This window comes from Macrotis lagotis, chromosome 5 (genome assembly GCF_037893015.1).
Source record: "Macrotis lagotis isolate mMagLag1 chromosome 5, bilby.v1.9.chrom.fasta, whole genome shotgun sequence".
Classification (NCBI taxonomy): Eukaryota; Metazoa; Chordata; class Mammalia; order Peramelemorphia; family Peramelidae; genus Macrotis; species Macrotis lagotis.
In genome coordinates this window covers 230,957,562-230,964,566 of record NC_133662.1, presented here as the reverse complement: position 1 = coordinate 230,964,566, position 7,005 = coordinate 230,957,562, and positions in this window count along the sequence as shown.

The following is a 7,005-nucleotide window of genomic DNA, read 5'->3' as shown; positions in this document are numbered from 1 at the left end:
TCTTCTGGCCTCATGCTGAACCATTTTTGTGGACACAGGATTGTCCTTTGCTCTTCAATCCATCTCTTCATTTCCCTCTCTAATTCAGGCCATTTGCTTTACTTGCCTCTCATGACCTTCTTCTGACGGGGTGTTTCAGTCAGGTTTCTTCTTCCCATAGCCAGGCTCAGATTGTTTTCTCAGTTGGAGGAAAAACAAACTGATGTTAAGCAGCATGATTTCCATTCACTTTTGCAAACTGGATCACTTTGAACTTGAATTCAGCACTATATGAAAATCTTCTATGAGCCATTTCTTGCCTGAACATGGTAAAATGTAACCTAATATACTGGTAAAAAATGTGAAACAATGAGTGCAAAGAGAAGTGCAAAAAAATGGGAAATACAAATAAAAGATCTACAACCACTGTATAAGATACTTACAGTTTTTAGACCCCAAATTTTTTGGGAAAGGGTGCATCTTATACATAGAGAAACATGGTAATAATTGTCTAGCTGTATGATCTTGGACAAGTCACTTAACCCCATTGCCTTAAATAAATAAAAAAATTTAAATCTTTAAAAAAAAGAATCAATGTAGGGAAAATGAGACATTAATGCATTGTTGGTGGAGTTGTGAATTGAGTCAACTATTCTGTTGAGCAATTTGGAATATTCCACAAATAGCTATAAAACTATTCATGCCCTATGATCTAGCAATGCACTATTAGGTATGGTTCCCAAAAGAGATGAAAACTAGAAAGAAAAAAGACCTAGGTGTACAAAGATATTTGTGACAACTTTTCTCTAATGGCAAGGAATTGGAAATTGAGGGAATGCCCATCAGTTTGGGAATGGCTGAACAAATTATGATATGTGATTATGATGGAATGCTACTCTGCAATAAGAAATGATGAGCAGGATGCTCTCAGAAAACCTGGAAAGACTTTTATGTACTAATACAAAGTGAAATGTGCCATATACAAAGTATCAGCAATGTGGAAAGAGGATTAGTTGTGAATGACTTAAACCTTTCTCTGCTGTTTTCTCAGGATAACTCCGAAGTACTTATAATGAAGAATGTTATGTATTCCCAAAGAAAGAATTGATAGTTTTCAGAATACAGATGGAATCATACCTTTTTAATTTTATTTTCCTTGAGTTTTCTTGGGATGTCTCCAGAATTTCTTTCACAACATAACTATTCTGAGCATGTTTTGCATGACTATACATATGTAATCTATACCAAATTGCTTTTTCAGTGAAAGATGGTGGGGAGAGGGGAAGAGAGAGGATTTGGAACTCAAAGTTTTTAAAATAAACATCAAAAATTGTTTTTATCTTTAACTAGGGAAATAAAATATTTTAAAAATTATTAAAGTTTAAACTTTATGCTATAATCTCCTTAAACTTTTATCCTAATAAACTCTCCTCCCTTTCATAGTCTAACTCAACTGAACAGTTTTCTCCATAGTTATCAATGATTTTTGCTTCTTTCTTTTTCAATTTAATTGCTAAATTTTGAATTCAGAAACTAAAAAAAGAACATTTCAATATACAGATCAGAACACAAAAAGAATTGTTTATGAAACAGTAAACCTCCATTTCATATTGAATGCTTTCATAAAGTATATAATAAATTTCATAATAATAATAATGAATTTCATAACTCATTTAATTTGAATGAAAATTAATTTCATAATTAATTTCATAATAAATTTAAAAACTATACTGCTGGTCTGAGTTTCCTTTTACTCTCTTCTCTGCAATTTAACAAAATATTTTAGTGACCTTCTTTTTTTCGGCATTAATAATGCTAACCTCACTTCTCTAGCCAAATCTCCTTACCACACAGACAATTAAAAGTACAAGAGAAAGGGGAAAAAACTAACCAAATGTGTAGTCAAGCAAAATAAATTCACACAGTTATGTCAAAAGATGTTTGCTTTTCTGCACCTTTAGTCTATTACTTTTCTGTCAGGAAGTGGGCAACATATTTTGCTAAACCCAAAGAGTGAGACAGAGACCAAATTTTGATGTTTGAAATTTGAGATCTTTAATTATCAGGTAACTGCCTGGAGATGGAAAGGACCCAAATCAGACAGTACCTGAGTGTTTAGGGGATGGGGTTTTTATAGTGTTTTTTTTGGGGGGGGTACTGAGAGAAAACAGGATACAGAAGCAGAGACAGTAGTTAGATATATATTTTCTTGTCACACTACTACAAACATATGTAAACATATGGTTTGGTATATATGGGGGACTAGACAGAGTTGGAAAGAGTCAGGGTCTTTGTGTTATGTGTGAACATGTTTCCTGAGACAGAGGGAGTCACATATTCATGAACTTCCCATAGGTTTAAGGGAGGTGAATTAACTATCTTGTGGTTCCAGGTGCATCTGGGGGAAGGGGAGGCAGACTCAGAAGGAAGCAGGAATTTTACAGATACAGCAAGATGATTAGGTTAACAAAGGTGTTTTGTGAATCTCAGACAAATTTATGGTATATCTCCTGACCCCCAGAGTCAAACATTTGGGTCCTGTTAGATTATTCTCAGATCCAAAGGCACTTAACCAAGTTTATATTTCTGAGGAGTTTCTCAGGGCCCAAAAAGGTGTCAAGGACCCCTTCCATACAGGAATTACACAAATATTGATATTGTACTTCAGTTTCACTATAGGTGCTCTAGAGTCATTAATCACAGTTTTTAAGTCTTTCTTTGTTGTTTTTCTTTGCAACATTGTTGTCCCTCATTATTTTTCTGGTTCTGCTCATTCTGCTTTGTTTCATGCTAATCAAAATTTTCTACATCATTTCTTAAGCCATAATAATATTCCACTATCATATATATATACTATAAGTTGATAATTACATTTATGGGCACCTACTTATATTATGGTTCTTTGCTTTTTTTTTCTTTTTAATCTTCCTTCAGAGCCAAGAATTTTGTTTTACTAGTAAATTATATTATTCTCTTTCTTAACAACACCACTATTCCTAACCTTTCTTGTTTCCTTATGGAATATATTATATTTTTATAAGAAATTAATTGTGCTTGTGCTTTCAACCTTGCTTTTCCAAAAGAATGATTTTCATCTGATACCCACCAAACCCTTCTTTTCACACACTCCAATTAAAAGAAGTTATTGTTGTACTCCCTTCTTCCTTTCTACCCTAATGCATTTCATTTACTCATTCTTTTCTTTCCCTCCTTCAAACACTCATAGTAGAACTAATCCCCACCTAAGACCTCTATTATTCTAATTTATCTTTAGAAAAAATAGCAAGAGAGAAGCAGGTAGGAGGAAGGAACTCCAATACATGTCCAGATCGTTAAAGTCTCTGACTATGGACCAGGTTTATGAAACATTTTTCCCAAACAGCTTATCTATTTCTTCTTTAAATTTATTTGATCTATAGTATAGTTCAGGAAAATTCTATACTGAAGACCAAATCTGGTCTCTCACCATTTTGTAATGCCCTTGAGCTAAGAATACGTTTTATATTTTTAAATAAAATAGATTTTAAATAAGGTAGACTTAAAAGAGTAAAAGACACTAGCTCACAGACTATACAAAAACAGATAGTGAATGGTTATAATTGATTCCTGAGCTATGGTTTATTCACCCTTGGTGTAGTTCAATATTCATATTGTTCCTGTTTCTCCCTAATTTTGATATTTCCCAGCATTCTTCCCTCTTCTGTTTCCCTAGACTTCCTTACATGTATCTATAGGTTCATAGAATCACAAAATTTCAGTTGCAAGAGACCTAGAAAACAATCTGTAATAAATAACCATACAAGAAATAAATTGTCATTATAAAATACCCAATAACTAGTTGTCCATCTTGTGGGTTTGACCGAGATGAAATGTGAAGGAACTATCATTTACACCTAGAAACTATCTATGTCTTTCTTTCTGTAGCCTCAAATGCAATAGATTTTTCTTTGTTTTGCTTTTATTGACTCATATGGAACTTACAAACCATGAAATCCCAAATCTTTTTTTCTAAACTGCTATCTAACCATGCTTCCCCTAACCTCATATTTCTGAAACTGATTTTATAAGACTTTCATTTATTTCTATTGAATTTCATCTTGTAGGGGCAGCTAGGTGGCATAGTGGATAGAGCATTGATCCTGGAGTCAGGAGGACCTGACTTCAAATCCGACCTCAGACACTTCATAATTACCTAGCTGTGTGGCCTTGGGCAAGCCACTTAACCCCATTAGCCTTGCAAAAACCTAAAAAAAAAGAAAAAGAATTTCATCTTGTTAGATTTCCTCCATGGCTCCAGTCTTTGAATATCTTTTGATCTTTTTGGATCCTGAGTTTCGTATTTAGTCTGTAAACTATCTCTTTCCCCCCAATTCCCTACCCCCCCTCCTCGATTTTGTGTCACCTGAAGATTTGATGAGTATGCTATCGATCCCTTTATCCAAATCATTGATATAAAAAACCCAAAACATATTAAATAAAATAGGATCAAACTTGCATCCCTACTGCATTTTACTGGAGATTTCTTGACATTGAATCATTGAAAGCAACTTTTTGAGTCCAGCCTTTTAACCTACTCCAAATTCATCCTCTTGATTTCTTATGTACTCTAAATAGCTCCATCTTTTCTGAAAGATATTTTCAGTGTGTTCAGTGTAACCAATGGAAATTGTTACCTTCTTGGATAGCTTGCTTAAAAAGTATAAATACTAGCAAACCTTTGGAGTTGGTGTGATTAGCCTTGATATCTCTGGAAGGAGATATATGCAACAGCCTGGTACTGACAGGTCATTTCAACTGGTATGGATAGACATCAAACCAAAACAAGCAGACATATCCTATAATAACTGAAGTGTTATGGAAGAAGTATATGTCTGTACATGACTTCCCTGCTAGGACTAATTCTAATTAAGGTTATCACTTTGAAATCATATATGCTCCAAAAGGTGTTTGTCTTGGCATGAACCAAAATATCTGCAACTAGACTTTACCCTCTTCAAAGGCAGAGACCTATAGACAGAACTGGACAGAACTGTCCTCATTGTGACCTCTACTTCTTTAGTCACTTTTCCAGAGGTAAAGCAATTTAGAGTGATGGTTAAATCTAAGTCAAGCCTAATCCAATGGATGGATAAAGGAGAATGAAGATGGAAGGTTCAAGAAGTCAAGGAATTGTAGAGAGAAAGGTTCTTGGAAAGAGAATCAAAGTGAATTCTGGTATCTTCAAGGATGACAGCAAATTGGATAGGTGGATAAATAAATTATAAAAAATCTGTAGAACAGGCTCCCAAGTTATTAAGAAAGGCAGAGGGATATCCTAGAGGTTGTCAACTGACTAAGAATTTGGTATAATGAATTGGCATAAACTTCAAAGGAGTTGAAGCATATGTTGAATGATTGTAGCAGAGAAAAGGCTTGAAAGTAGCAAGAAGCAAGGGGCAAGTCAACTCCTCCAGTGAGTCAGGAGTGGTCAGGAGTGAACAAAAAAATAGGAAATCACCACCAGACCCAGGTTACTATAAGAATGCTTTAATAAATCAAGGATCTATAATTCTGTCAGTTTGGGGACACCCTTTGCTGACTCAAGTTACAACCTGCCTTAATTTATTAGGTAACTTTTGAGAGGTGATGGGATTGCAAAATTCATTATCCTGTGATGAATCTGATTATGTGCCTCTCTAAACTTAACCAGGCTGGATCACAAACAGTATGCATCACTGGACCCATATGCTAAATTTTTTCAGTTTGGGACAGCTTGTCAGAGCTTACATTGCCATAACCTCCTTCCATGATGATGGAATGGACTAAGACTTTAATAGAAGATTTCTTAATGGCAAGCCTCCAAAGACTTGCTTCAGTTTAGTCTGAAGTAATGAAGCCAGGAAGAGAAATAGCACTTAGACCCATGACTTCAACGAGGCAAGGAACTCCCAGGTGGGGAAACCTCTTCTTCCAATGCAGATCAGCACATGCTCTGCAATTTACAGTCTTCCAAAGTTGCCTAGAGCACCAAGAGGTTACAGGATTTGTCCACATTCATACAGTCAATATGTATGAGAAGCTGGGCTTTCTACCCAAGATCGTCCTAGCTTTAAGGTTAGTTCTGTATCCACCATCACAATAAAAAGGGCTAATATTGATAATTAATATCATTGGTTTAGTTAAATAATTAATATAACATAATTAATAATTAATATAATATAATATAATTGGTTTAATTCCTATAATTTGAGTTATGGTTTTGTTTTTCTTTGGTTTTTGTGATTTGCCTTTTCTATAAAAGTACATTTGAACAACTTAGAAATTCATTGCTAATGGAAACTATCTTACAATATTTAGAGTGGCATTTTGCATTTATTATATTTTTAGAAAACTAAATTAGGCAGTTCATTAATCATAATTCATATATAGCAACTACTCACTTTTACAGAATTTGAAAGAGAAGTTTATAACTTGACTTTAGATCCTGGGAACAAGATTCAGAGCTTAAAATTCATATTCTCTCATCATACTCTAAACATGATGAGATGAAGCACCCACAATCAGAAAATCACTAGACTGTTGCCAAGCATCCCCCAGGGCACAGAGGTATTAAAAGTTGCAGCTATATAAGAAGAAACATGCGGATAGTATAAGAAAGATGCATATGAGAAACAGACATAAACAGAGAGATGGAAAATAGTGAGTCAGACACAGACAGACAAACAGAGAGACATACAGGCAGAAATATAGATGGAGATGGAGAGGGATGGAGAAGGGAAAGGGGGAGGGGTGGGGGAGGGGAGGGGGAGAGGAAGGGGGAGAGGGAGGGAGAGGGAGAGGGGAGAGCGAGAGGGAGAGAATGGAGAGTGCTCAGACCTGAAGTCAACAACAGGATAGGTAGTAGTCCATACAAGACAATGACACCAATTCTCAAACAACTCTAAGGGAAGTTTGCATTGAAGATGACTACATCCAAAGATTGCCCAGAAGTAACAAGACAGGGCCAGATCTGTATCCTGAAATGACAGTAGAAAAATGATGAACCAA